The sequence below is a fragment of the Macaca nemestrina genome, chromosome 4 (assembly GCF_043159975.1).
Source record: "Macaca nemestrina isolate mMacNem1 chromosome 4, mMacNem.hap1, whole genome shotgun sequence".
Taxonomy (NCBI): Eukaryota; Metazoa; Chordata; class Mammalia; order Primates; family Cercopithecidae; genus Macaca; species Macaca nemestrina.
In genome coordinates, this window is record NC_092128.1 from 5,081,545 (window position 1) to 5,091,858 (window position 10,314).

Sequence of the window (10,314 nt, forward strand, 5' to 3'; positions counted from 1 at the left end):
CACACTTGGGAATGATCCTATTCATTTGCACTGTCCTATGCCATTTATTTGTTGCTTTTGCTTTTTGTTGTGGAGCGTGTGATAAAACACCAACAAAACCCCTTGAACTAATAGGTAAAATGCACACATTCCTGTAATAAAGTCAGCCTCCCTGGCCTGCTCTCCCTCCACTGGATCTCAATTACTGTTCAGGGTCTGTGATGAATTTATTTTGTGATTTTTGAGGGGGAGCATAAATTTCACTGAGTCTCAGTTTTTCATCTCTCAAACAGGTATGATAAAGCCAGAAACCGAATTGTTATGGGGATAAAACAAGATATGCATTAAAGCAATTTAACATCTGTTTGTTTTACCGCATTTCACTAAAACACAATCTGAATGTACTTCGAAGTTGGAAGAGTCACTTGGATAGGTGTGAAAAGTGGGGCAGCATCTGGCTGCAATTCATCCTCCCCCACTTCTCTCCTCTCCCCTCCCTACTTCCCTCTCCCTTCCCCTCTCCCCATCTCTCCTTTCCTCTCCTCTCCTTTCCTCCTTGTGCTCACTTTAAGTTCCACGTGTTGCCCCACAATATATGTAATTTCTAGTGGTGCCTTGGGCTTTTCAGCCTTTAAAACTACTGCATTGGGAAATGGCAGCTAGAAATTATGTCAAGTGGTTTGCCCTTTGATATTTGGGGACTAAGGAGAGGAAAAGCTAAGATTTAAGAAACCAAATGGATCTGGCTGATGCCAAGCACCTCTTCTAACCAGCAGTAGCCAAACAAGGTCATGTGGCCATTTACTCCCCTAACTTGCACAAGCCATTTGTCCACATGTGGCTGTCTTACTCAAATAGTGGGAATCATCACCTTCTGTCTTATTTGATGGCCTTCCTCATTAGGGTGTGGTGTTGAATTTGAGTATTCTGTTTATTATTTATTTATTTGTTTATTTTTGAAACGGAGTTTTCACTCTCATCGCCCAGGCTGGAATGCAGTGGCGTCATCTTGGTTCACCGCAACCTCTGCCTCCCAGGTTCAGAAGATTCTTCTGCCTCAGCCTCCCAAGTAGCTGGGATTACAGGTACATGCCACTATGCCCACTGATTTTTTTGTATTTTCTAGTAGAGACGGAGTTTTGCCATGTTGGTCAGACTGGTCTTGAACTCCTGACCTCAGGTGATCCACCTGCCTCAGCCTCCCAAAGTGCTGTGATTACAGGTATGAGCCACCGCACCCGGCCACATTTGAGTATTCTAAATGGGAGACCAGCCTTCACAGGACCAGGTAAATCCACATCTCCAGAGGGCAGATGAGAAGATGCTGATGCGAAGGGTGCGCTTGGAGAAGAGAGCAAATCGAGAAGTTTCATTACCACAGGCAGGAATAGCCTCAGGAATTCTGCTAGAGAACCCAGGCAGGAAGATCCCTTGAGGGCAGGAGCTCTAGACCAGCCTAGGCAACACAGCAAGACCTCATCTCTACAAAAAAATGTTTTAAAAAAATTAACTGGGCATAGTGGGACATGCTTTAGTCATAGCTACTCAGGAGGCTGAGGTGGGAGGATCGTTTGAGCCCAGGAGATTGAGGCTGCAGTGAGCTATGATCACACCACTGCTTTCCAACCTGGGCAACAGAGTGACACACTGTTTCCAAAAAGAAAAAAAAAAAAAAAAAAGAACCCAAGAGGGTATTTCATACTCTCACTCTAAAGCCTGGCATTTTCTAGATGCACTTGACCTCTCTAAAGTGAGGCTGAGAAGGAAATATGGTGGCACTTCCCGGCTGGAGCACTTCCTAGCATCTTACCAGAATCTCAGGCTGACATTTGACATGCACGAAACCTTGCTCCATTAAATGAATGCCTTGGGGTTAGCAAGTGTTCATCAAGAATAACCTATTGAGAATCAAGATTCTAAGTTTCGGCCGGGCGCGGTGGCTCAAGCCTGTAATCCCAGCACTTTGGGAGGCCGAGACGGGTGGATCATGAGGTCAGGAGATCGAAACCATCCTGGCTAACACGGTGAAACCCCGTCTCTACTAAAAAATACAAAAAACTAGCCGGGCGAGGTGGCGGGCGCCTGTAGTCCCAGCTACTCGGGAGGCTGAGGCAGGAGAATGGCGTAAACCCGGGAGGCGGAGCTTGCAGTGAGCTGAGATCCGGCCACTGCACTCCAGCCTGGGCGACAGAGCGAGACTCCGTCTCAAAAAAAAAAAAAGATTCTAAGTTTCTCTCCTTTCCATAATGACAATCCTCAAAGGGGACTTACCACAGTGTAGCAGCATCACAGCTGCTTTCTTTGTTATTTGGTTATGGTCTGCGCATTTGGAAAAAATATTTAAGAGCAAAAGAAGGCAGAGCCACCGGGAAACAAACCCAAATTCTGCAATGATTGTTTATAATTTAGAGGCTACAGATAGGTGGGTGAGCTCTGGTTCAGAAATCTTTAAAGATATTTGGAAGAAGTGTATTTTCAAATGCCATGCTTCCTTTCCGTGCGCCTGTCATGCAGACTGATCGTTTTCCATGACAGCGTCTAGTTTCCATTTTGTTGCACAGCTGTGATAAAAGGCAGTGGGTCACTGTGCTGCCCTCTGCAGAGTTGGGGGTACCTGCCTTCTGCAGGGGCCCCTGCACAGTGTGCTTACTAAACGGATCAATATTTTGCACACTATAGTTTATGAAACCTTTCCACTAATCAAGATAAATTATGGCCACTATTGGACTTTTTTTAAAGCCAATCCAATAATTTATTCCATAAATTGGGTCTCATAATTCATCAGGAAGTGATTTCTCCTCTTGTAGTCAGACTTTAATCAAACCATGTTTGAGTCTACAGCGGAATATATCTTCCCTCTATCCATTCTTAGATTTCAGACACAATTACAGTTTTGCTTCATTCTTACAAAAATAATGCTGTAGGTTATAAAGCATTTTGTGCTTTTCATAGTGTGTTTTCGCATATTTATCTCATGTGGTCTTCAGGAAAACTGGTGAAGAGTACAGATTTACTCTTCTTATTTTATAGGTGTTGAAACATGGAGAAGTTAAGAGGGGTGAGTAAAATAAAACACCAAGCATTTATTGGACATAGTAACCAGGTCTTCTAAGTCATTTGACAATCAATTTTTCATATTATTTTAAGTGTTTACTATGTAATATTGTCTTCTAAGTGTAAAAGCATCATAAAACAATAGAATATTCAAGTGCTGTGGCATAAAAATTCTGGAAACATCTAGTTTCTGTTCTATGACAGGACTGACGAACCATGTACTAGTCAGGCGGGAGGACCGAAGACAAAAGGAAAGAAAAAGGCAGAGGGGGACTATGCTCTTCCCACAGGGCAGGAGGAGAGGAGAGATGAGATACCTGGGCCTCCCCAGCGCCTCCTGGTTCAAGGGTAACACCTGCTCCCTCCTGGCTTCCAGGCGTGCACTGCCATTCCTGCACCGCAGAATTCAGAAGAACCATCTCCTTTCCCCCAGCGCTGGGAGTGGCTCAGCCTCTCCAAATTCATATTTCACTGGTGCTTCCTCTCCACACTGCTGGGGTGTAATTCATCTAAGCCTGCTGCCTTGTCAACCTTCAAATAACTCTAATTGTCTAAGTGTCCTCTCTGGCATAACATAAAACCTTTTAACATTTCACACTGCCCCTAGGAAAGTGGATTTGTTTCCAGAATGTGACCTTCAGTTCTTCTTTCTTGACGCGGAGGCAAGCAGCTCACCGGACCTCAGCTCCAGCACCCCTCCACCACTGCCGCCTGTGCCTCCACTCCTCTGACAGACCCTGTAACTCTCTGTCTGAATAGACTAGCTGCCCTAAGCAAACTACTGGCACACGCCTTTATTCATTTGTTAACATCCAGAATTTTCTACATCTTTATTTTTTTGCCCATGTGGTTCTCTTCATCACTCTCCTTTTCTTTAGTTTTGCAATTCTCTTTAGTTTTGCAAAAGAAATGCAATTTGTGTTTCCTTTTCCCTAATAATGTATTCCTCCTACACTTACTCCTCTCCTTAGCTTTCAACATGTTCATTGTCCTACCTTTGAATCTTGCGATGGAACCTCACTTCAGACTCTCTTGCTCTCATGATCCTTAAAATAGGCCATGTATGTTCTTTCTCTCATTGAAGCTCATGTTTTTGTTTTAAAATTCCTAACCCACTGAAAATGTGACAATTTCCTCTAACCTCCCTGTTCTTAAGTCTTCTAGTCATCTGCTGGGTACCCATATACATCAAATCAAGACCTGTCTCCCTCTTTGGTGAAATCACTCATTACATTAAGAACCAACCCCACTGCCTACCCCCCTACATACACAAAATGGCCCAAGGAGGCAGCTAATGTAATTAAGATTGTGCGTCTGCATCTCAGAAATCCTGCTTACCCTCTTGGATTTTTCTTAGAAGTTCAGTACAGTCACAGTATTTTCCATCGAAATTCATGATGGGCTGTGACACATGCTATCACTTCATGGATTTTAAATTACAAACTAAATCTATAAATAAATAAAGTAAGCCTACCTCTAATTACACCTACTATGCATATTATTACAATGAAATTCCTTAGATTTGTCTTTGTAATACAACAAAATCAAACAACAGTATAAAAGAAATTTTCAACTTCAAGCAAAATGAGGGCAAAGTGATGGCCTTGATGGTACATGGATAGACTGGCCTAAACTCTATCTTCTTGGGCAATTTGTTAACCTCTCTAACCCCCATTTCTTCATCTATATACAACAGAGATAATAATAACTGCTGTGATAAATAAATGTGGTTGATACGATTTGGCCGTGTGTCCCCACCCAAATCTCATCAAATTGTGTTAGAAGAGGGGCCGTGTGGGAGGTGATTGAATCATCAAGACAGACTTCCTTCTTGCTGTTCTTGTGATAGTGAGTTTTCATGAGACCTGGTTGCGTTAAACTTTGCAGCACCTCCTGCTTTGTGCTTGCTCTCTCTCGCTCTCGTTCTCGCCTGCCACCATGTGAAGACACAATTGTTTCCACTTTACCTTCCACCGTAATTGTAAGTTTCCTAAGGTCCCCTGGCCATGCTTCCTGTTAAGCCTGTGGATCTGTGACTCAATTACACCTCTTTTCTTCATAAATTACGCAGTCTCAGGTAGTTATCGCAGTGTGAGAATGGACTAATACAGTGGTAGCATGTTAAAATATCTGGAATATTGTTCCTTTTTCTAGAGAGCACGTTATCACTATCATCATTGTCATCATCAATCATCATCTTCATCATCATCATCATCATGTTTATCACTATAGTTTATAGCATATACGTTTAGTCATACATATTCTTAGAAAATTGCAAAAATTTTTAAAAATTGTGATACATGAAATCATTTCTAGTCAAGTCATTTCTAACTCACAAACAGTATGCAAAGGTGAGACTTTTAAAAAATACTAATCCATAAGGTTAGGGTGTAGGTAGGACTCATCGAGTATTTGAGTTACCTTTTTGCTGCAAGGGCTTTCTTTACAGGCTTTCCCCTGTAGGTAGGGAAGACTGCTCCCCCACCCCCTCAACACACACACCTATATCACCTGCATTCACTTTTGTTTATTTCAGCCTGCTCCAGGTACCTACCAGGGAAGGTGTGAAGTGTCTCATTAACACATGTCCCGCCCCCTAACAACCTCTCTAAGGGAAGCTGACTTGTTGCCCTCTTTTCTTTTCACAGTCAACTAGTCTAGAGAAAAATATGAGACTATTGCCTTTCTTCTTGGCAGAGAATGGTTCCTCAGACAATGATGTGATCGCTTTATGTCATTCACTCCCTTCGACCTTGGAATTAATTTTATGTACATGTGTTTACTTTGCACAGAATGTTTAAGATTATTTTACCTCTTATTCCAGGCAGCCCCTTCTTCCCATGTTTACCCACTTTTCCTTGCATTATCTTCTAATTTGTCTTCTCAGTAGAGGTTTTTAAATTTTTATTTTTACTCTGGCAGACTAGACTTCTCTTAAACAGCAAGGAAAGCTTTCAAAGGAGCTGCCACATAGCCTCTTCCCATGAGTTAAGGATTTTATCGTTATGTCTAGGGACAGATGGATCTCAAGAACAATGTTGACTCTGCCCATGGGGCAGTGAAATTGGCAAAGACCATTCACTTTTGTTCTAGATTTGTTAGTCTTACCTTTCCAACTCATTTGGACATTCTCCAAGCATAAATCTAAGTCTGTCATGTAGTTTTTGTTTTTTAAGCTGCCATAATCCATACATCCTAATGAATCTCCTGATTTGTTGACACAGCCACAACTGATCAGGAATTAACAATGACATTTGTTCATATGCTGTTCCCAGGGGCAGTGTGGGGTGGAGGTAGAACAGGGTTTGTGGTGGGATCAGTCTGTCCAGGGGTGGGAAATAACATAGTACATTATCTATAAAGAATTTAAAACAATAATAGATCTGACTAAGGGTCAGTCTGCTTTGTGTTCATATCATAGCTGGCAGTTCTAAACAATCTGAGTGACCGAATGCCCTTCTTTGCCTGGGAAGGCAGCTCCCCTGGTCTCTGTCTCCAGCCCTGGATCACCACTGAACAGAAGGAATTTTATCAAAGATTAGCTTTATTTCAAATATTCTTCCTCCATTTCATCACAACCACCACCACCACCACCACCACCACACACACACACACACACACACACGTGACATTGTGAGGCCTTGATTTTCAATTTAGCTGAAGTAAGTCAATGTGCTCACCCTGTTATAGAATACAACCAATAGGATGCGTTAATTGAATATCTTCATTTTTACACAAGAATGAGTCTCTCTACCATGAAAGGCCACTGCTAGACTGTACATTGCAAGCCTTGGCTTCTACATATGTTATTTCATAAGGTGCTCTTGTTCTTATTTGAACCACACTATCTCCATCTGTAAATGGTTAATATTAACTGTCAGGTTGATTGGAATGAAGGATGCAAAGTATTGTTTCTAGGTGTGTCTGTGAGGGTGTTGCCAAAGGAGATGAACATTTGAGTCAGTGGACTGGGAGGCAGACCCACCCTCAATGTGGGTGGGCATCATTGGATGTAATCAGCTGCCAGCACAGCTAGAATAAGGCAGGCAGAAGAAGGTAGGAGAAGCCGACTTGCTGAGTCTTCCAGCCTTCATCTTTCTCCCATGCCGGATGCTTCCTGTCCTCAAACATCAGACTCCAAGTTATTTGGCTTTTGAACTCTTAGACTTACACCAGTGGCTCTCGGGCCTTCAGCCACAGACCGAAGGCTGCATTGTCGGCTTCCCTACTTTGGAGGTTTTGGGACTCGGACTGAGCCACTACTGGCTTCCTTGCTCCTCACCTTACGGATGGCCTATCATGGGACTTTACCTTGTGTGAGTCAATTCTCCTTAATAAATTCCCTTTTATATATACATATATCCATTAGTTCTGTCCCTATAGAGAACCCTGACTAATATACCATCTTATCTCCCTAGGAGACCTGCACAGCCTTCTTGACTTTGCCTCTTAAGTGATCAGTTCCTTAATGGCTTCACGGCTTTGCTAGTTTCTCCCATATCTGTTTTTCCATCATTCTCAGAGCATAGCATTCACCAAAGCTCATCATCTTCCAAACCATCTGTAACTTTTCCTCTGAAATCAGTAGCTCTCGTGAAACATACAAATGTTACTTTGGGCAGATACAGTACACCTTTCTTTGACAACTTTCTCCCAGACTGCTATAAGGCTCTAATTATTCTTGATCGCTAAGGGAAGAGCAACTCAAAAATAACAGCATTCCCGCAGTCAGCCAGCTTCTCACGAAGATTTTCTCATTTGCTCTGCAAAATACCTTGTGTGATTATTCCCATCCACAAATGGAGAAACTGAGGCTCAGACAGGTACCATAATTTCTGGAAGTCCACTCACTTGGGTGGGGCTTCCCTTTGGGACTAGGGATGCCCCTTTTGAATCTCAGCACTGCCCACATTGCTTCTCAATACTCCCAGATGTTGCCCTTTACGCAGCCAAGCTTTGGAATTTTGGAACTGACGGACTAGCCTATGTGCCTCCAGGCAACGATTACCCTCAGCACGCACCCCACTCCCGGCACGGTGCCTTCCATCCTGGCTCTTCTGGCCTCTTTTCTCACTTCTCTCTTTTCCTTCGTCTTGACGGGGACTTTGTTCAGTCAAGAGACTAATTTTTCTCTTTGCCAGGTATAAGCCACCAGGGAAGAATGCATTTAGAAACAGGCAAGACATTTTTTCCATTAAATAAAGCTGTCTGAATTCATCTTTGCGAAAAGCATTTCTTTCCAACTAGGTAGAAACACCCGTTTTTCTATAGTTCCCACACAGGATCAGAAAAAGGAAGGAAATCCATTTGTCTCCTACTTGAATTCACAGGCAGAAAATGAAGCCAACCGTGCCTTTGTCAAAAGTTTCTGAGATAAACTCTCTGGACAATGCACACTAGTAGCCAGCCCCAGCACACACACCCCCACACCCTCCCAAATGCAGGCCCACACTGCAGGTGTCGACACAGGGAGACCATTCCTGTTTTCATTAGAGGAGATGGCATGAAAAATGAGAACCAAAGCTGCCCATCTGTAGCAAGACGAGCTGCCGACAAAACCCCTCAGACACCGAATTGAAGAAGGAAGGGCTTTATTTGGCCGGGAGCATCGGCAAGACTCACGTCTCAAAAACCAAGCTCCCCGAGTGAGCAATTCCTGTCCCTCTTAAGGGCTCACAACTCTCAGGGGGTCCACGTGAGAGGGTCGTGATCGATTGAGCAAGCAGGCGGTACGTGACTGGGGGATGCATGCACCAGTAATCAGAACGCAACGGAGCAGGACAGGGATTTTCACAGTGCATTTTCACAATGTCTGTAATCTATAGATAACATAACCGATTAGGTCGGGGGTCGATCTTTAACTAACAGACTCAGGGTGTGGTGCTGGGCTGTCTGCCTGTGGATTTCATTTCTGCCTTTTAGTTTTTACGTCTTCCTTCTTTGGAGGCAGAAATTGGACATAAGACAATATGGGGGGTGGTCTCCTACCTTACATCCAGCCTCCACCATCTAGACTCCAGAGGATCTGAGACAAAATTCTAGCAGCCTGCCAAGCTTCTGAAATCATATGCAAGACTGTGTGGATATGTGTGTAGTCATATGGGAATGTATCTGAGGACAGGCTCTGTGGCACTGTACACATTCTGAAGAAGCCATGACCTACAAAAGGCTGTGAGTAGCATACTTTTACCTGGAATCACACAAAAGCTCCCCTCCTCCCCACTACCTAGACAAGCACGAAACAAAATCCCTGAAACACTGAAGCATGATTTTTATAACAGCTGAAGAAAATACTCACGAAAGAATCAGGATTCTTTGATATTTAAACTCTCTCAAGTATCTTAGAGAGAAAGACAGAACACTGGATGTCTGCAAAAGTAATTATTCGTGCAGTTGTCAGGTAATCTTTTCAAAAGCAATTTTATTATCTCGCAGGCTAATAGTTTCTCTGGGTTAATTAATAGGTTAATTGATCTTTTTCATTTGCTCTAAAATTAAAGCTCCTTTCCTAAAGAAAGTTAGATTTGATTTCTAAAAACAAATAGGGTGCTTGTCTTTGACACACAAAACCAGAAAATCACCTCCTGCTAATATGTTGAAAGAGAAAGCCGCATTTTTGACTAAGCTATTTACCGTTTACTCCCATTAGTTTCCTGATGAACACCAGTGCTTTGTCATAATCTGAAATGGTAACAAAAAAAGCAGATTATAATCATTGTCAGCCCTACTGTGAGTTTTCAACACTTGTAGGTCCCCAGATTCTTATCTATGGCTTTTAGAGGTACCCTATTCACAACTATATTCTAGGATCTGGGTAACCCAGTTTTATAATTAATAGGCTTAAAGAAAGGAGGCACATGCCAAGACATGTTCCCTTTTTCTTCCCTTGAAGTCAAATTTACATACAGTGAAATGCACAGATTTTAAATGTACAATTCAATGCTTTTTTTTTTTTTTTTTTTTTTGAGACGGAGTCTCCCTCTGCCACCAAGGCTAGAGTGCAGTGGTGCAATCTCAGCTCACTGCAACCTTCGTCTCCTGGGTTCAAGTCATTCTCCTGCTGCAGCCTCATAAGTAGCTGGAATTACAGGTGCACACCACCACATCTGGATAGTTTTTGTACTTTTAGTAGAGATGGGGTTTCACCATCTTGGCCAGATTGGTCTCAGACTCCTGACCTCAAGTGATCCACCTGCCTCAGCCTCCCAAAGTGCTAGGATTACAGGTGTGAGCCACAGCACCCAGCCTAATTCAATGACTTTCGACAAACGTACATGATCA

General features: G+C 42.9%; 1 protein-coding gene across 4 annotated transcripts in view; it reads right to left on the minus strand.

Moving 5' to 3' along the window:
• Positions 1-10,314, minus strand: part of LOC105474942 (dipeptidyl peptidase like 6) — a 1,161,442-nt gene that overhangs the window by 637,535 nt on the left and 513,593 nt on the right. The gene's annotated exons all lie outside the window — the stretch shown is intronic.